The following is a 20,212-nucleotide window of genomic DNA, read 5'->3' as shown; positions in this document are numbered from 1 at the left end:
GTCCCTGGAGGCAGAGCCGCACTCAAAGGCACAAGGAGAAGAGCAAGAGCATGTAGGCATGGAGATCAAGCTGGGCTCTAGGCTGTGTGGCTGAACTAGAGATAGGGGGTCATGTTTGTTGGCTGGATGCTAGCGAGAAGACTCTCTAGCGATCGCCCCTCTGGGGACAGGGAAGGCAGGCATGGCCCTAGTTGGCTGGTGCTCAGTGATAGCTTGAATAACAAATGGTGTGAAAGAATGTTGGGCTCACTGCTTTAATGAACTCCCTCTAGAAATTAGAGACCTTTGAAAGTTTGTTTCAGATAGGCCCTTGCTATGTATCCCAGGCTGGCCTTCAACTTGTCATCCTCTTGCACCAGCCTCCGGAGTACTGGTATCATGGCATGTGCTACCATGCCTGCCTTAGAGTTTCCGCATGCGCCTGTGCATGCTAGGCAAGCGACCTACCACTGAGCTGTACCCCAACTCTGTAGAGATTCTAGTGTCGCACACAGTGGGTCTCCTCAGATTAAACTCACTGCTCTTTGTTTGTCTTGTTTTGAGACAAGGTCTTCCCAGGTAGCTCTGACTGGCCTGGAACTTACTATATAGCCCAGGCTAGCCTCAAACTTGTGGTAATCCTCCTACCTTTGCCTCCCAAGTGCTGGGATGATGACAGATTGCAGTCACCAATGCCAGCTGCTTTTCAGACTTCGTCAGGACTCAGACCCAGCAAGCAGATTTGGCTTCAGTGGCTCAGGGTTCTTCTCAGCTCTTGGCCTTGGCTTTAGTTTTATTTACGTATTTATTGCTGGGTTTCAAATCCGGGCTTTGTGGGTGCTCACTGTACCCTGTTGCTATACTCAACCTCCCTGCCCTGGGACTTCCGGTTTCTACGAAGCCCCTACAAGGAAGGTTGACTGCAATGCCACAATCCAAATGACGCTTCCCCCCTCCCCCTGCACAGGCTGCATCTCCTCCCTCTTGGCCTTTGCCTGCATGCTCTCCTCCACCCTGGCTGGGCCACCTTGGCAAGTGTTGCAAGCATAAGACTCTTAGAGCATGCTGCGCTTTGTCACTGAATCCCAGCACCCGCCATGTAGTCCGGCCAATCAGAAAGTCCCTAGGCAGCATTGCACTGGCACATGACCTGTCGGAAGCAGTAAGACAGGAGCCCACCTCTTCCTTGTCCCAGCAAACACTGGCCCTACCAGCACTGGCCCCGTTGCCGACGCTCGACGTATATAGCAAATCACCTGATTCTCAGAACAACCCAGTTTGGCAGGGACTATCACCAGCCCCAGCTTAACAGTGCAAACTGAGGCACAGAATAATTCAATCCAGGCAGAGTCTAGATTCTTCTCAGGCAGCCCAAGACAGACACACAGCAGAAAAGGAGAAGTCCTGCCGGAGAGACACAAACATGTCATACATAGGTGGAGCAGAGGGAAAGCTCTCTTTCTAGTGGGGGTTGGGGTTTTGAAGGATGGGTAGGAGCCCAGGAGTCTGAATCATCAGAGTCAGGATGAAAGCAGTGGTGTGGCCGTGGCTTGTCTGGCTGACAGTGCAGTGAGCACCTTGTACCGAAGGCTGTGCAGGAGAGACGTGGCTTTCTCAGGGGCGGCAGGGACTTGTAGGGGGTCTGGGGCAAACAGTCTAAGGGTCTGAGATTCACAGAAGACATCAAAAGGGCTCTTGGGCAGGACAGAGGCGCTTAGAGAATTGCGTCTTCTTGTGCAGCGAAAGGAGTTTTGTGAAGCCAGCCACACCTGCACCCATGCACACACACATCACACACACACACACACACACACACACACACACACACACACACTAATAATAATAATAAAATAATGTTGAAAAAGACTTGTTAATTTTATGCGTATGTGTGCACAGCATGTTTGTGCCTGACATCTGAGGACACGAGAAGATGGTATTCGGTCATCTGTCTGTGCAGTTACCGGCTGTGAGCTGACATGGAGGTGCCCGGAACAGAACCCAGGTCTGCTGTAGGACTGGTCCGTGCTCTTAACCTCCGCATCAACTATCTGGCCACCCTTCCCCTTTTGAGACAGACTCTCACTATGTAGCTCTGGAACTGGCTCTGTAGACCAGGTTAGTCTCAGACTCACAGAGATCTGCCTGCCTATGCTTCCTAAGTGCTGGAATTAAAGGTGTGAACCATTATGCCCAGAAAAACAAACAAACAAAAAAAACTTTAAAAAATAAAAATAAAACAAAAGATCAAGGAAGGCCCTGATTTTTGTTTTTTGTTTTTTGTTTTTCAAGACAGGGATTCTCTGTGTAGCTTTGCGCTTTTCCTGGAACTCACTTGGTAGCCCAGGCCGGCCTCGAACTCATAGAGATCCGCCTGCCTCTGCCTCCCGAGTGCTGGGATTAAAGGTGTGCGCCACCACCGCCCAGCTCTCTTTTTTCTTTCTTTTCTTTTCTTTTCTTTTTCTTTCTTTCTTTTTTTTTTTTTTTGAGATAGGGGCCCCCGCCTCATAGGCATGACAGTTGCCAGAGTCTCAATGGGGGTTGGAATTTCCAGATCCAAGCTGGAATGGCTACCCACTACACCTTGGCTATCCTGGAGTTCACTATGTAGACCAGGCTGGTCTTTAACATACAGAGATCCATCTGCCTCTTGAGTGCTGGGATTAAAAGTCCAGGGCCCTGGGTTTTTTTTTGTTTTTGTTTTTAAAGTACATTCAGATCCTAAAAGACACTGGCCACAGAAAGTTAACCTGCAGGCTGCAAGAAAATCACACAGATGATGAGGAATAAATATACAGAGAACTCTGCAACTCAAAAACTCCCACCCAGAAGACCTGATTAAAAAAAGTAGAAAGGGTCAGGAATGGTGGCCGGCTCCTTAAATCAGAGGCAGAAAGTAAGTAACATGGTGGCTATGGGAGCTGGGGAGGGGAGAATGGGCGTGGCTGTGTGGTGAGCATAAAGCTTCTTTCAGTCTTGGTAGGCGGAGTCTATGGATGGATACCGATGGCGGCACAATAAACGCATTCAGTGCCACCGAGACACACATTTGATTGTGGCTCAGTAGTTAAAAAACACTGCCTGTGCTTCTAGAGGACCTGGGTTCGATTTCCAGCATCCACATGATGGCTCACAACCACCTGTTATTCCAGGTCCAGGGAATCTGATGCCTTCTGGTGTCCCTGGATACCAGGCACACACGTGGCTTACACACATGGATGCTGACAAAACATCAACACATAAAAAATAAAAATAAAATACAATTTAAAAATGGCTCTAACACGGTAAACTTTACTGTGCATTTTTTTGGGAGGGGGGCGTATTTCGAGACAAGGTTTATCTGGGTAACAGCCCTGGCTGTCCTGGAACTCATTTTGTAGACCAGGCTGACTTCAAACTCACTGAGATCCTCCCGCCTCTGCCTCCCCGTGCTGGGATTAAAGGCATGCGCCACCACTGTCTGGCTACTGTGCATATTTTAACACAATTTTTATTTATTTATCTTCTGTTATTGAGACAGAGTCTCTCTATGTAGTGCTGAATATTCTGGAGACCAGGCTGGTCTCAAACTCAGAGATCCTTCTGCATCTGCCTCCTGAGTACTTAACTAAAGATGTGTACCATCACACCCGGATAACACAATTTTAATTTTTTTTATAACTTATACTTTTTATTGATTTTTCTAGTCAACAAAATCATGGATTTAGTGATCACACACACATACACACACACACACACACACACACACACGTACTTTGCTCATATTCTCTCCTCTATTACCTTCCCTTGTCTATCCTCCCGGATATATTATTATTAAATCTAGATTCCACATATGAAAGGAAACAGAGGTATGGCTCAGTGAGTAAAGCACTATTTACTGGCAAGCCTGAAGACCCAAATGTGGTCCTCAGGATCCACATGGTGGAAGGAGAGAACTGGTTCCTGCAAGCTGTCCTTTGACCTACACACACACACACACACACACACACACACACACACACACACACTATGCAATACTTGTCTTTCTTCCCTATTACTCTTCCTTGTTCCTTGTCCCCATCTTTTAGACCCCATTCTTGCCTAACATAGCCCCTTCCTACTTCCATGTTTGACATTAGAGAATGAGGCTTTAAATTCCTAATCCTCCCGCTTCTACCTCTCAAATGCAGGGATTACGGGCATGCATGCATCACCATATCTGGCTACAAGTATTGTAATTTAAATTTAGATTCTGCATACGGGAGACAACATATGGTATTGTCTTTCCCAGCGTGGCTTATTTCTCTTAACACGATGCTCTCCAGTTCCACCCATCTCCCTGTGAATGGCATCATTTTATTTCATTCTTCTTCGAGGCTAAAGTCCATTGTGTAGATCCAGCACATTTGTTCGTTGTTTACCTGGTGATGGGCATCCAACCTGCCTCCATAGTAAATATGGATGTGCAAGTGTCTCTGTTGCAGGCTGACCTAGTTTCCTTCAGAGTGTTTATTGTAATTTTTAAAAGTTGAGGAAAAAAAAAAAGAGAGAGAAAAGATCGCTAAATTGGAGGCCTGTGTGGAACACGGACTTGGCAGCTCCCTCTGTGACTGGTACAGCTGCAGGTGGCAGAGTGGGCTGGAAATCCAGGAAAGGAGTTGAAGGCCGCAAAGAAGAGAGCTTCCGCTGGTCACAGTGGGCAGTGCAGCGCTGAGAGCCTGGGCAGCTGGTTGCATTTGCCTGGTCTGAGCGCCAATGCCACTGCTTAGTAGATGAGTGGGTAAACCGGGAGAGTCATTTAACTTTGCTAAGTCTTGCTTTCCTTATCTGCAAAGTGGGGATAATATCATCGTGGGGGATGAAATAAGATAATTCTTCAATAATGCGCTTAATATAGGGTAAGAAGTTCTATCAGTGTGCACCTCTGGTAGAGGTGTGGGTAGCTTGGTGAAACCATTCAGAAGGAACTCTAGCAGCTGAACCTGCATTCCTGAAGTGTCCACCCACCTAGGTCACCAGGCCAGGGAGGAAGCACCGAGTGGAGCAAGAAAGAAACCAAGTTCCTGGGAGTTTCTAGATCTTTGGTGGGGGGATGAGGCTGTTGATTTCTCTCTCTCTCTTTTCATGTCTGCATAGTAATCAAGTGTAGACCAATTTATCCTGTTATTATTATTATTACTATTTTTTTTTTTTTAGTCAGGGTCTCACTATATAGCCCAGGCTGGCCTCCAACTCACTGTCTGCTGCAGCCTTTTGAGTGTTAGGAGTGTTGGAATTATGAACATGAACAACACAGTTTTATATTGATTGACTTTTTTCCTGCTACTTTTTAGAGTGGGAGGGCAGGGTCTCACTACATAACCCTGGCTGTCCCGGAACTCATGAGATCTACCTTACCTCCCAAGTGCTAACCTCTAATATTAAAGGCATGTGCCATCAAACCTGGCTTTTTTTTTTTTAATTGAAAACTTTATTTTGTGTACATCAGAGGACAACCTGTGGGGGTAGGTTCTCTCCTTTGCCATGTGGGTTCCAGGGATAGACCTTAGTCATTATTTTTTGTTGGATATATGCTTAAGAGTAGAACTGCTGATGCTGGAGGTATATGTGAAGCTTTAGTAAATAAAGCCATGGACTGGCTTGCTCCCTCTCGTTTGAGACAGGGATTTTAGTTGGTTCTTTTTACTCTTTTGCTCTTTTGGGGTCCCGCTACCCAGCTCCCAAATAAATGCACACGGAGACTTATTATTACTTATGAATGCCTGGCCTTAGATGGCTTCTATCTACCTTTTGCCTCTGGGTTTTTTCTTTCTCTTTTCTTTCTTTCTTTCTTTCTTTCTTTCTTTCTTTCTTTCTTTCTTTCTTTCTTTCTTTCTTTCTTTCTTTCTTTCTCTCTCTTTCTCTTTCTTTCTTTCTTTTTCTTTCTTTCCCTTCCTTCCTTCCTTCCTTCCTTCCTTCCTTCCTTCCTTCCTTCCTTCCTTCCTTCCTTCCTTCCTTTCGTTTTTTGTTTTTTTCAAGACAAGGTCTGTGTAGCTTTGGTGCCTGTCCTGGAACTTGCTCTGTAGACCAGGCTGGCCTTGAACTCACAGAGATCTGCTTGCCTCTTCCTCCCAAGTGTTGGGACTAAAGGTGTACACCACCAGGCACTTCTCTTTTAAAGTCTGTTCTTAGTAAATTGAGTGTGTATGTTATTGCTAATTGAACCCAAGCCTTGCACATGCCAGATACATACTCTATAGCTGAACTACATCCCCAGCCTCTTGATGATCAGTTTTAATAGTAATTATTGGCTGTTTATTTCACATATTTGGACTGCTTGTCTATGTAGTTCAGTAGTAGTAGTATCCTACTTCAGCCTCTTGAGTTCCGGTGTACCACCCATCACCCCTGGATGTTTTCAGCCATTTTTTTCTTTCGGAGCATTTGGATTTTGCTTATCAACTAGGAAGCAATCTTTAATATATTGTTAGTAATAATCATTTGTCATCTGGGCTGCAAAACCTTTTTTTTTTTTTTAAGCTGTCTTTTGTCTTTAGAATGTAAGTTTTCGCTGAAGTTCATTTGGAAGGATTGTTTTAGCTGTGTTAGCGAGAACATTCCAACAGTTAAGAGCAATGACGAGAAATTTGCTCTCATAAAGTGATTAAAAGCTATCCCCACTGACTGACGTACTGAACGATCGACCACACAGATCAATGGATACCACTCGAAACGGATATGGTGAAAGTGGTACCTATAATCAGGGCAGAAAAAAAATGTGTGGACAGATTTCTGATGGATTAAATGAGAAGTGAGGAAAAAAAATGCTCTGGTGTTTAGTAACTAAAATAAATACAATACACCCTTAAAAATAATTTAGCGACAAATATCTCAGAGGATGTGTCCCAAGTTAATTACTAGGAGGTAAAGCATTCCAAGCCGAGGGAACCACCAGAGCAAAGGTTCAGAGGCTGGAGGACAGCCGCGAGCAGGCTCCAAATCGAACTCAGGACGCCCACACGGAATGCAGGGTTGAAGCCATGCCCGCCCCCACAGCCATCATAATTATGTAAAATACCACTTTTCCCATATATGGTACTTAATATCTGTTCTCCTGGTAGGGCAGGACGAAGGGAAAACACGGCTCGCGGGGCGGAGTGTCAGAGCCTCAGACCTTCCCAGCACTCTCCCGCCGGCCTCGGCCCGGCCCAGGCTGCGCATCAGAGCCGGGACCGGGAGCCCAGCGCGCCGGAGCCGCCCACTCCTGATTGGGTATAGTTCACGTCAATCCTCGTCCGGTAACCTGGCTGTCCGTTGGATCCGCCCCACGAGGCGGGGCTCCCGCCTAGGAAGCGCGGGGAAGGTGGGGTGGGCGGAGTTGGGGACGGATGGGGAGGAGGAATCCTGGCCGGTTGGCATCCGTCCCTTGTCTGCTTATAGGCTGATGATGTGTCAGTTTAGGCCAGACTCCTGCTGGATTGGGCGGAGTGGGCGGGCGCTCTCGGGAGCTCCGCCCCCGACCCGTAGAGGGCTTCAGACCCGCCCTCTCTTCTGGGAGGGAGGGAGGGAGGGGCGGGCGGCGTTCAGCCGAGCTGGGTGCGGTGAGGCGCGCAGATCACCGTGGTTCCTGGGCAGGGCACGGAAGGCTCAAGAACCTGACCTGCTGCGGCTCGAGTCTCGCGTTCGCTCCACCCCGCCGCGCCGCCCGAGCGCTCGCGAAAGTCCCCTCTGTAGAACCAGCGCCTGTTCCCCGGGCAAACCCAGGTTCAGGTGAGCGAGCCCTTGCCGGTGTGTCCCGCCCCGGGACTCCCGAGCGCGCGCGCGCGCGCGGCGACTAGACGCTCGGCATTTGGAGCCGGCGGCCCTGTGGTTCTCGGCCTCCGCGTGGCCGGCTCCGGCGCGGTCGGGCGCGAACGCCTGGAACCGGGCTCCGCATCCTCACCCGAGGGGCGCTAGGCAGCGAGGCCTTGGGGTTAGGGAGCCGGGGGACACAGTCCCCGCCCTGCTGGGAGTCTTCCCGGTCTGGGCACTGGGAAGTCGGCCTGCTCCTGTCGCCTGTGCACTCCCGCCTCCCCGACGGCCGGCTGGCGCAAACTTTTTAACCCCTTCGGGAACGCCGCAATCCGCGCACCGCCCGCCGAGCCCACGGGGATGAGGATGCGGGCTCGGGGCAGCGGTTCCTCTAAGTTTTGCAAAGGGAGGTAACGGGCAGGCGGGGACCGCTTGGCAGCTGTCGGGGTGTCCTTCTGAGTCAGGATCGGTCGGTCCCGCCGCAGACATTGAGCCGAGCTCGGTTTCCGCCCTCCGCAGCGGACTTCCTCATTCGCCCGTCACCCTACAGGCCGGGAGGGGGCGGAGAGAGGTGCGCTGGGTGCGTGGGAAAAGGGGACCCGGCTGCTGCGGGGCCCATGACGCCAGAAAGACCCCCGCCTGTCCTCATCTAGCCTTGGGTTTCTGTTGCCCGAGGGCAAAAGGCCTGGGTCTGTCCGCAATCGTCGGGCCGCCCAGGCGTGCACCTGATTCCACCGCACCCTGGGACGCCACGCCCGGACCAGTGTCTGGGAGCTGGCCCTGAGTTTAGGACCAGGCCCGGCTACTACTGCATCTTTTTATGTTAGGGTTAGAGGCGGAGTTTTGAAGACATCCCCCACTTCCCTGTGCAAGGGTCCTCACCCCATCCTGTTCTGGGACCACGCCCAGGACAGAACTGCTCCCCACTTCTCCTGGTCCTCATATCCTCCAAGCAGCGGAGTTTGAATCCTCCAGGACTTGCTTGCGGGCAGTAGTGAAATTGAGGGCAGGGTGGGCCGGGGCGGGTGCCTGAGGCCCCACCCAGCGGTGTTAGGGAAAAGGTTTCTGGGAAGTCCCGGGTCTTTCTTGGGAGACCCGGAGGCTACTCCGGCTGGGCAGTGGAGAGGTCCAGTGGCTTTTCGGTTCTCGCTGAGTGGTTTTCTGGATTTAGCAGGATTTCCGAGTAACGCTAGCCTGCTCCCTTCGGTAGCACCCCTACTAAAATTGGGACGATACACAAATTCATGGCCCCTGCGCAAGGATGGCACGCAAATTCGTTAAGGGTTCCATATTTTTAGCCGACGCAGACTGGCGTGTCCCAGCCATCTCTGGGCAAGCGGCTCACTCTGGAGCACGTCTGGGAGGTCTCCTTGCCTGAGTGGCGCTCCCTCATCTGCTGGGTGCCAGCCAGCCTCAGGACCTCCACCTGAACTTCTCACGCTGTTTAGGCAGCTGTGTGACCACCCTGGGGTCCCTCTCCAGTCTTGGACCAAGTTAAGTAAACAACAACAACAACAAATTAAAAAGGTAACTGTTAGCCGGGCGGTGGTGGCGCACGCCTTTAATCCCAGCACTCGGGAGGCAGAGCCAGGCGGATCTCTGTGAGTTCGAGGCCAGCCTGGACTACCAAGTGAGTCCCAGGAAAGGCGCAAAGCTACACAGAGAAACCCTGTCTCGAAAAACCAAAAAAAAAAAAAAAAAAAAAGGTAACTGTTGAAGGGGAAGAATTTTAGCCCCTTGTTCACAGCAACATTGTAGCCATTTCTGACTCCACCGTCTAGAGGCCAGGCTGATAACCTCACCTGTCTACCTTTTTGTTCCGGAGGCAGCCTGCTTGAAGGCCAGTTTAAGACAATCTCTCAATATCAGTCAATTTATATACAAGGTTGCCATGGGTGGGGGAAGGGCCTGTAGATGTGTAATTGGGCAAATATTTAACTGGCTTCTCCTGCCAGGGATTTTGCCAGGTGGTGTGTGTGGGGATGGGGTGGGGTGGGGTGGGGTGGGTGTGAGTTGAGTAAGACCTGGCCCCTGCCCGCAGGCACTTTAGGGGAGAGCTGAGACAAATCAGTAGGTGACTTGAGTGTGAGGTGGAGATGACAAGAACTCCGGAAAGGTACCGCGGCATGGGACTGCCCCGTGAGAGCTTATTGGCCTCCTGAAGAGACTTGTGTCCTGGGGAAGTTGGTCGGCTTCAAGGGGTAACCGTGGCCCACTGAGGTACAAAGAAAGCTTGTGCTGTGTCCCAAACAAGCCAGGGACAAAGGACTCAAGGGATTCCTAGGTTAGGGGGGCGCCGCTGCTGTCCAGGGCACGCAGGGAAGCCACCACGAGGAAGGAGGAAGGAAGACATTTCAGGCTTGGCAATCTGAGGCAAGCACGTGGTGAAGGAAAGTGGGGAGTCATTTAATGGATAATTGGGGAGTAATTAAAAGCATCGAGGGATTGCTCAGTGCCGTTCTAGAGGCAGTGTGTGTGGTGTGGGTGACACTCCAGAACTTTGCTCCTGTACTCGGCAGGTCCTGGCAGGGCAGGTGGGCAGACCCAGCTTCCCCTCCAGCCAGCATTAGCAAGTTCTGTTGGGAGGCATTATGTCACCCTGGGGGGCGGGGGAAGGGAAGCTGAGAGTCAGGGAATCTCAGTGGGGCTGCTGGTCTGAAGGGCCTCACAGGGGAGAGGAGAGGAAGGACAGGGTTCTGGTTTATCTGGTTTGTATTTATTTATTTATTTACTTTAATTTTTGAACTTTTTAACCAAAGGGTTAGGAGATAGGGCAGCTTCTCTCTTGTAGAATAAAGGGTGCATGTTAATCACAGCCTGCCTTTTGCCTGGTCTTGCTCTAGAAAAAAGCCAAACAAGGATCTCTTAGCTCTTAGAGAAACACACTAAAAAATGCAGCATTGTTAGGGAGCCGCTAGGGTATTGCTAGAAATGGGGCTGGCTGGGGTTTTGCTCACTTCCTCTTCGAACTAATCCTTCAATAAAGTACTTAAGACAGTCCCTACCAGCTTGACATCTTTATTTCAAAAGGGGAGGAGGGGTTAGCTGTTGTTTTCCTTCTCTTGGGGGTTGGGGGGGATCTAAAGCAAAGTAAAAAAAAATCCTTGCCTTGACAGCTTCCTCCAAGCATCATGTTCCAAAAATATTTAGAATAACAAAATCTGTGTGTTCTCTTAATTAAACAAACGTCCTAATTTACTGAGCATAAAACAGCATCTCCGCCCGCAGGGGCAGGAAGTACATTTTCCTTTTGTGCTGCCCCAGAGAATCACCGCCTCAGCTTTTAACCCTTGGTGCTCTGAGCCCCTGGGCTCAGGGCCTCTGGTGACAACAGAACACTGGTTGCCTAGGCAACTGGCTCAGGGGCCTCTGTTTTAAATAGATAAATAAATAAATTTTTAATACAGAAAAGTTTGTGTGTGTGTGAGTGTGAGTGTGAGAGAGAGAGACACTAACTTAGGGGAGTTGATTCTTCTACCATGGGATCCTTGGGATCTAACTCAGACTTGGTGGCAAGGGTCTTTAATCCACTGAGTGGGACGCATGAGTGGGTCAGGGAAAGAACATGAACTGTGGTGATAAGGCAGAGTTCAAATCTACCCCTTCCCACTTGCTTTGTGACATCCCACACATTATTCAACTCCCTCAGTTTTCCCATCTGGAACATGGGAATCACGGGATCTACTCTGCAAAACTGAATGCAAGAACTAGAAGGAGTAATCATGGGAAAGGCCTGCTGTATAGTGGCCGTGTACACCTTTTCTTTTTTTTTTTATAGATTTTATCAGTCTTACCTCACTCACTAGGTAGTTATGTAGGGTAGAGGGTAAACCATTTACCTTGGTTCCCAACTCAGCATTTTTTTTCTACCTCTAAAAAGGGGTCCATGTATCATTGGGTGCTTGCAGGGGGGGGTCCGCCTTGCGGGGGCGGGGCAAAATGCCAAAATCATAGTGGCTTTAAGGCTGTTGATGCTTTTGGGTATGCTTGCTTGTGGGCTAAATGGCTTGTTTTGAGGTGCTGGCCTAGGCAGAAGTTGTTCACGCTGGCTGTATGTTTTTTTGGTCTTTTCCTAAAACATGGTTTTCCATGTTCTAGGTGATAGGCAAGGGTAGTGTGGAAAGAACACCACCAGACTTGTGTATCTGGAGACCTGGCTTCCAGCTGTGGTGCTGGTAGAAGGTAGGTTTGATCTGTTAGAGAGGACCACATTCCCTGTAAGAGTGTAGCAGCTGTTCATGTGCCTGCTGGTATACAGGGGTGCCTGGGAAACTCTACAGTTGAGGGACTTCCTCTGCCTCCCCGCTTGAGTGCTTTATGGGTGGAGTATATGTTGCATACCTTTTTTTTTTTTTTTGGTAGAGATTAAAAAAAGTGTGTGTGCGTGTGTGTGTGCGTGTGTGTGTGTGTGTGTGTGTGTGTGTGTGTGTGTGTGTGTGCGTGTGCGTGTGTGTGATGTTATGAGTACAGGTGCCGGAAGAGACCAGAGGTGTGGGATTTCCCCCTTTAGCTGGCGTTACAAGCAGTTGTGAGCCACATGATGTGGGTGCTGAGGACCGAACTCCAGTCCTTTGCCAAAACAGTGCACACTCTTAACCACTGAGCCATTTCTCAGCTCCAGGCACACCTCTTCTCCGAAGGTAGTTTTGACAGCATCTGCTGAAGCGAATTCCCTTCTAACTGCATTCTAGGCACTGACCCCACAGATAACTGTGCAGAAGGAAATGTGAGGATAGTCACTGTGGCATCGCCAGAGAAGAAGGCAGGAAACAAGCTCGCTGTCCATTAGAAAGGTCACGTTAATCGTGGCACAGCTGTACAGCGGAAATCCTTGCAGCCCTTAAAAGACAGGCTAATCTCTCTGTGCTCACAGGGCCTGTTCTCTGAGGGGGATGAAAAGGCACAGCTAGATTCTGTGTGCTGTGTTCCCATTTGTGGGAACCCTTTCGCCTCTGCTGTTTTATTGAGACAGGATCTCACTGTAAGGTCCAGGTTAGGTTCAGGTTAGCCTTTGCCTCTCCACCCCTGACCACTTGAATGCTGGGATTGCAGGTCTGTGCCATCTCACCTGGCGGAGGTGGAAAGGGCTTAAAAACGGACTGACCTGCTCTTCTGGCTTCGAACACTTGAGTCCTGTTTTCCTCAGCCTGCCTCAATCTCACTAGAATGACAGATGTGCTCTTCTGATCATCCCATCACCCACCCCAGCCTGGGAAATATGGGGGGTGATTCCTGTTTTTGGCTATGAGAAAAAGAAGCTTGCATGGATTTGTTGTTGAGACAAGGCATCATTGTGTAGCCTTGGCTGGCCAGGATCTCACTGTGTAGCCCAGGCTGGCCTTGAATTCATAGAGATCCTCCTGCTTCTGCCTCCTGAGTTCTGGGATTAAAGGTGTGTGTCCCCTTCTTTTGTAACTTGGGGTCATAGCTTTTGAAAGTACACCCCTTTTCTGCTCTGCCCTGGTTAATTGCTCAGACATCTGGTCTGTGGTTTTTAATGCATTAGCAGTGGAAAAACTCAAGTTCTTGACAGTATGATCAAAGGGACATGGTGACTTGGGGGGGACCCTGGCCTTTGTCTCCAGGAAGGGCTGATGCCAGCCTCAGATTCTATGGGTGCTGGAGACGCTGCCAGCTCTCCTCATGCCTTTCCCCGGGGAAGCCTGAGGAAGAGCCTCCGAGGGTTTTGAGCAGGCCCTGTCCCCTGCCAGACGGCGTGGAAAGTCAGAGTGGCGTGAGTCACCCGAGAGCTCGTACAGTGAGCCAGGCTCTAAAGTGGGCCTGCCACCACATGGGCAGGTGGTTGGAGGCACGGGGAGCTGCTCCTTGGGTCTGATGTGAGTCTCTTTAAAAAGGACCTGAGGCACGCTTGTGCTGGACTTAGTCAGGCTCCGCTCTGACCGGTTTCCCCGAGCCTGAGGTGATTCAGCACTGGGCAGGTGGCTGGAGAAGAAGGAGGCTCCTGGCCTGGGCTGAGTGAGGCCTCTCCATGCTGGTTGTGAATGCCCAGGACCCTCTCTTGGCCGGGGAGCTTGAAGTGCTCTCTGGAAGGAAGTCGCTGGCCAAGGGTGAGTCTCCTGCAGGACAGGTTGGACCGCAGCCTATCTGCTGCCTAGAGGTAAGGGCGACTGATCTTTTCCATGCCCCAAGTTACTTCCTTGTGGCCTCTCCGACAGATCTCTAGGTCCTTATGGTGCTTTGCCAAGGAAAAAACGGGGTCTCCCAGGGAGGCCTCTATGGTCCCAGTGGGCCAGATGCCTGTCTCCATAATGTTTATGTGTTAAGATAGATGAATTTCTTTCATTTATAAGGATATCACTGACCAAGAGGACATTTACAATTTGGAAACTTGACCCTTAGATTTTTCTACTTTTTATTTTTAATTTTCTAACTGTGCAGTTCTGGGAATCAGTCAGTCCCAAGGCTTAGATGCTAGGCAACTACTTTGCCACTGTGCTTCCCCCCCAGAAATACCCCCCAATCTCTGAATATTGATTCTAACTGATCCCAATTAAAAGAAGAACCATTGATGTCAATGCTGGGAATGGTGGTGGCGCACGCCTTTAATCCCAGCACTCAGGAGGCAGAGCCAGGCGGATCTCTGTGAGTTCCAGACCTTCCATTCAGGACGACATAGAGACCCCCGTCTTTAAAAAAGAAACCAGACCAAAACAAAAAGTCCCCTTCTATTGAATGTGCTTAGGCTTGTAGAATGTCTGCGTCGAAGGGCTCTTGGGCATAGTTTTTAAAGAAATACTTTTTTCCTCCCATGTTGATGAGGGTTTGCCCAGGGTTCATGCCGACAGTTGCTCCTGGTCTCACTCAGGCGGGAGAAATTGCTTTTGAACGGTACCATCTTTCTTGGCTTTTGTGGGCAGGTAGCCAAGCAGCATGCTCGGCTCCCTTAGCCTTCCCTCAGAAGCCTTCTTCCCTCCCTAAAACATCTTTTCCTTTGAGAGGCAGCAAGTTAAAGAATGGGGGAGGTGTTGGCTTTGTCTGAACTTCTTCCAGTTGGGTGGGGCCCTTGGGTTGAAAGAGTTCCCAAAGCTAAAAAGAAAAGAGAGGGAAAGAAATTAGTATCTCTTATGGGGTAGGGCCAAGCAGAAGGGTGGGCCATCCTGAAAGCCACATTGGCACTCACTGTCCTCAGCCAGCTTGAATTTCTAGTAACTTTGACTCAGAGTCTCCGGATCAGTTATTTTTTTGTTGAAGAAAGAAGCCAAGATTTTTTTATTTTTTTGGCTTCGGGCAGACCTGGGACTGGACTCTATTGACTGTCTCTCCTGCAGCTTGCCTCAGTTTCCCATCTGCAACATACCAGCTTTGAGATGGAGCATTCTTCATCTTCGTCCCGTCTTCTTCCCTCCCTCCCCTTCTGTTATTGTCGACATCTCTTCTCAGATGGTAGGAGATACGTGTTCAAGTCACAGAGATGAAATTGATTCCCCGAAGCTGCTCCTTGGTAACAAGGTGTGGTGGTAGCTAAGTGATGCAGGAAGGAACCGGTGGGCAGGCTTCTGGGCTTGCTGTTGAGGCTTCAGAGGGGGCCAGCCCCTTGTGTATCCTCCTTCTCACAGCGCAGCTCAGCTTGTTACTCCGGTCTGAGTTGGGTAAGCGTGAAGAAAAAAGGGTTTAGAAAGCAGCAGAGGCACCTTTATGTAGAGTGCCTGTGTTTCCTGTGTTTTATGTGAAGTCACTGGGCTGGAGAAGGCAGCTTCCTGTGTGGTAAACATGAAGAACGAGGCAGCGGAACACTTTTGGAGACTTAACTAGGCCAGAATGGGGGTGAGGGTTAGGAATCTTAGAGCTGGCTGGACTGTGAGGCCTGGGAAGCCAAAGGTTCCCCCTTGCCTTAGCATAGGGTCAGGGCCAAGTCAGCTTCAGTCCCCGCTGCTTGAACCCAGCTGAGGCCTCTGTGGTGCCTGTCTTAGGGTTTCCGTTGCTGTGCTGAAACACCATGACCAGAAGTGACTTGGGGAGGAAAGGGTTTTTTAAATTAGGCTTAGATCTGCAGTCTGTCCTGAAGGGAGGTCAGGGCAGGGAGCTGGAGGCTCCTGCCTTTCTCCTCCTGGCTCTCTCAGCTTGCTTTCTTACACAGCCCAGGCCCACCTGCCCCCGGGGTTGCACTACTCCAGGTTAGCTGGGCCCTCCCATATCTATCGTTAGTCAAAGAAATGTCCCACAGGCTTGCCAGGGCCAGTCTGGGTTGGTGGGCATTTTCTCAGTTTGGATTTAGAAAACTAGCCAGGAGGAAGAGTAGCAACCCAAGAGTCTGGGTTTCCGAGTTGAGTCACAGTTGTGCTAGTGACAGGTTAGATTTTCTTTTTCTTTTTTTCTAAATATTTATTTATTGTGTATACAGTGTTCTGCCTGCATATACGCTTGCATGACAGAACAGGGCACCAGATCTCATTACGGGTGGTTGTGAGCCACCATGTGGTTGCTGGGAATTGAACTCAGGACCTCTGGAAGAGCTGCCAGTGCTCTTAACCTCTGAGCCATCTCTCCAGCCCCGGGTTAGATTTTCTTGAGCACCTATATATAACAGGCTACACGCTGATGAATGCTCTTCTTGCCCCTAGGAAGTAGAAACTCATTCATTTTGCTGAGGAATTGCCTTACAGAGATTTAAACCAGGAAAGGGGGGCACTTCAGTTTCCTGGCCTTGCAACACCCTTCACTGAGGGTAGGCATGGCCTCGCTTGCAAAGAGGATGGACTGGTTCCCATGACTTTCTCCTTCTCTGCCTGTGAGCTCGTTAAAGAGCACCATCATCAGCACCATCATCGCTGCTGCTGTTGGCCACTCACTGAGGCCTCCTGTGCCTCAGTAAATAAGTGATATTTTTTGCAGCTATTCTTTCCCTGAGTATGGAGCTCAGGGAGGGAGGGAGGGAGGGCAGGTGAGAGGACCGAGGCTGCTAGCGTGGAGTCCAGCCCAGGATAACTTGGTTGCTGTTGGAGGCAGTGTTGCCCATGGCCAGAAGCCCACTGCTGTCTCACAGGCGTGCTCTTGCTGATGCCCGAGCGTGGTGCACTGCTGCATCCCTTCCTCTGTCTGTCTGCCCGTCCGACCCTTAGTTATTCATTAACCACACCGCAGAACACGGATTCCCATGCCGCACAAAGCTGGACCCCAGGGCCAGGTGCTGGGAGAACGGAGGCACAGGAAGCGTGGTTCTTGTGTGCAGGAGCTGAGTCGGGGCTCCACTCCTACAGGGAGAAGGCCTTGGGGAATCTGAGAAGGCTGCCTAGAGGAGGTGGCGCTTGAGCCAGTGGTAAAATCAGAGGGCAGGGCATGACGTGTCCAGGAAGCAGGGTTGGGACTGTGCTCTTGGGCATGTTAGCCCTGCTGAAGCTTTGTTCAGGAGTGACTCAGGTGTGACTCAGGACTGGTGAAAGGTGCCCTCTCTGGTAGGCCCTAGCCTTTGCAGAGCCCAAGGCAGCCCACGGAGGAGGCTTGCGTCCTTGCACCATTTCCTGGGAATTCGAGTGCTGCATTCCACTCCCAGGTCATTAGCCTCTGACTGGGTGCCGGGCAGGCTGCCCGTGTCCTCTGGTTGGGTGGTCAGCCATGTTATACCCAGACAAAGGACTTGAGGTGAGATTTTTCACGGACTGTTGGGAAACAGCCATTGCTCTTGGAAACTGTCTATTAAAGTTGAAAAGGAAAGCCAGGAGCCTGTTGTTCACAGCACAGGTATGGCAACAACACTGCCTAGAAGCACCCCACCATTGGAGTTTCTGGGTTTCCTGCGCGTGCACACACATGCCCATGTGCAGTCACGCACACACCTGCGTGCACTTCACCAAATCCCAAGCAGAGCGATGCTGTGTCCTCTGATTTCTCATTTAGAGCTGTAATCTGAAGTTTTCTATGTCGCCACATCATCACACTGGGTATGATGGCCATGTTATTGTCCACTGAGGGGGTAGTACTGTTCACATTGTCGGGAAGTACCGTGGGTTTTATTGACTCTTAATGTGTTCACTCGATGAGCAGCTGGCTGTTGAGCGTCTGTCGTGGGTCTTCTCCAGAGAGGGTTGCGTATCAAGAGGCTGGTGCCTGAGGTCACTGGGCTGCTCTCTCTGCGCTCAGGTCTGGTCCTAGGAACATGGTCGCTGCCTTTGGTGTTGCGGAGGAGAAATGGGGATTTGCAGAGGAGATTGGGCTGCTGGGTGCCCAGTCCGGTTCATAGAAAGCTGGTAAAACCACTTTGTCATTCATGAGCTGTCAGGAAGCTCAGGGACCAGTTGCTGGGAGACCTTTGCAGGCTCTGTGGAGGGAGATCTTCCACTCTCTGCCTCCCAGCCCTATGTCTGTCTCTGTGTATACCTGTGCAGCTTACAAGACCTGGCTCAGAAAACCTGTGTGGAAGAGGTGGGGGACCAAAAGTCTCCAAGGGGCCTTGTTCACAGTATGAGGTCGGCTGCTGAGGACCATACTGAGTAAGAAGAAGACTGCTGAGGGGCGGGAGGAGGAAGGAAGAGGGGATAGGGCCCCACCCATGAGGGCGGGGAGGGTCAGAAAACATCTAGATACCTTGCCAGGGGCCCAGGACTCTGCTGAGGCTTCTGCCTTGCTGAGATGGTGTAAGAATTGTAGCAATAAGTTGCAACAGTTTGGCTTTGTTGTAAAAAGGAAGTTTCAGAATCCTAGTGGCAGCTTTTGAACAGATCTTTTATCTGTAAGTGGGGAAATATTATTTGCAGGGCAGCTGGACTTCAGGATGGCGGTGGGTGCCTGCTTTTGTCAGGGAGAGCCCCCACCCCACCGCTCAGTGCTCAGTTCACACTCCCGTGAACTGAGGCTTTCTGAAATGTGCGGTCTTCTTAGAGAGCAGGAGAGGTAACTTGTTGCTTGGGAAGGAGCCAGAAGCTTGTTGCCACCTGCCCGGCTGGGGGAATGAAGCCGGCTGGGGTGGACTTGGGCATTGCAATCTTTGCTCACCTTCCTGGGTCCTCTCTCCACTCTGCAGTCTGTATTTGTATCAGCCCCAGGCCTCTTGGGTTTGAGGTTTGTCACGGTTCTCAATACCGCCCCCCTTTACTCAAAGCAACACAATCCAAGGCTTAACCTAGCTTTCTTTTCACACATGGGTTGAAGTTGGTACTAATAAAAAAGTAATTGGAGGAGTCCAGCAGCTGGTGGAATGTTCCTAGTTAGGGTGAGGCCCTTTGTGACCCTTTTAAAAAGAGATTAGTTGATATGTATTGCCTTCATGTAAGTAGAGGGCATTGGGTTCCTGAATGTGGAGTAATGGATGGACGGTTATTGGTCACCATGTGGTGCTGGAAACTGAATCTGGATCCTCTGCAAGAGCAGGAGCAGCTCTGGATGGCGGACCCATTTCTCCAGTCCCCCTTTGAGCTTTATTCATTTCCTGTTTGCACTGTCGTTCCAGTCCCCCCTTGTATCTTTATTCACTTCCTGTTTACACTGCTGTTTGGTGATTGCAGGCCAAAGATTATCATTGAGTTTATGCTATTTTACATTATTTACTAGCTGTCATAGTGGAGGTGGGAGAAGGGAATGTAAGAATCAGAAATGGGAGGAGGAAGTGGCACATGGTGGGGACGGGGCAGCAGCTGAGTTTGGATCCCTTTTTTTTATCCAGGTTATTTGTTCATTAGCTATGGATGGAACGGCTGGGTGTGCATTAGAGGCTGTCGTAGGTTCTGGGACTGTGCCACTGAGTAAGTCCTTGGACGTCCCTGCAGTGTGCATGCTATGGAGGCAGACAGCAGCCACAGGAATCAGTTCACTGCCAGCCATCACTCCAGGCTGCTGCAATGGCCATGGCGAAGTGCCACAGATGGGCCACTAGGCAGCAGGCGCTTGTTCTCCCAGTTCTGGAGGCTGGAAGTCAAGGTCCCAGTGGGGCCATCTTAATGTGTCATCACATACTTGTCCTCAGCATATTTGTGTCCTAATCTCTTAAGGGAGGGACACTAGTCATATTGGATTTGACTTAATCATCAACAGAAGGTGCTGTTTCCATTGTGGATAACAACCTGAGGTGGGTCTTCAGCCATCAGAGGAGCCCAGAGCAGCCCAGACATTCTGGTGACCTTTTCAGGTCTAGCACTTCCTGGTGTTTTTTTTTTTGTTTTGTTTTGTTTTTTTGGTTTTTCGAGACAGGGTTTCTCTGTGTAGCTTTGCGCCTTTCCTGGAGCTCACTTGGTAGCCCAGGCTGGCCTCGAACTCACAGAGATCCGCCTGCCTCTGCCTCCCAAGTGCTGGGATTAAAGGCGTGCGCCACCACGCCCGGCTTGTTTTTTGTTTTTTAAGGCAGGGTCTCATTATGTAGCCCTGGCTGGCCTGGAAATCTTTATGTAGACCAGGGCAGCTTTGAACTCATAGAGATCCATTTGCTTCTGCCTCTGCTTCCCCAGAGCTGGGACTAAAGGCGTGCTCTACTCACCCCTACTACTTCCTAGTCTGCTTTGATCCCCACTTTCTCACGTGTAAATAGGTTAGTATGTCT

At 50.3% G+C, this 20,212-nt stretch overlaps 1 protein-coding gene and 1 non-coding gene across 2 annotated transcripts in view; both read left to right on the top strand.

Moving 5' to 3' along the window:
* Window positions 1-7,453: 7,453 nt before the first annotated feature.
* Myh9 (myosin heavy chain 9) overlaps window positions 7,454-20,212 on the top strand; it is an 85,934-nt gene continuing 73,175 nt past the window's right edge. The window contains exon 1 of the mRNA XM_006991907.4: window positions 7,454-7,704. The gene's annotated coding sequence lies outside the window, so the exon portion shown is untranslated. The remainder of the gene's footprint in view (window positions 7,705-20,212) is intronic.
* Window positions 8,920-9,021, top strand: LOC121824580 (U6 spliceosomal RNA). Its single transcript, XR_006066508.1, has one exon. It is a non-coding gene; the product is annotated as a U6 spliceosomal RNA (small nuclear RNA).

Source organism: Peromyscus maniculatus, chromosome 20, assembly GCF_049852395.1.
Source record: "Peromyscus maniculatus bairdii isolate BWxNUB_F1_BW_parent chromosome 20, HU_Pman_BW_mat_3.1, whole genome shotgun sequence".
Classification (NCBI taxonomy): domain Eukaryota; kingdom Metazoa; phylum Chordata; class Mammalia; order Rodentia; family Cricetidae; genus Peromyscus; species Peromyscus maniculatus.
This window is presented reverse-complemented; position numbering and strand designations above follow the sequence as displayed.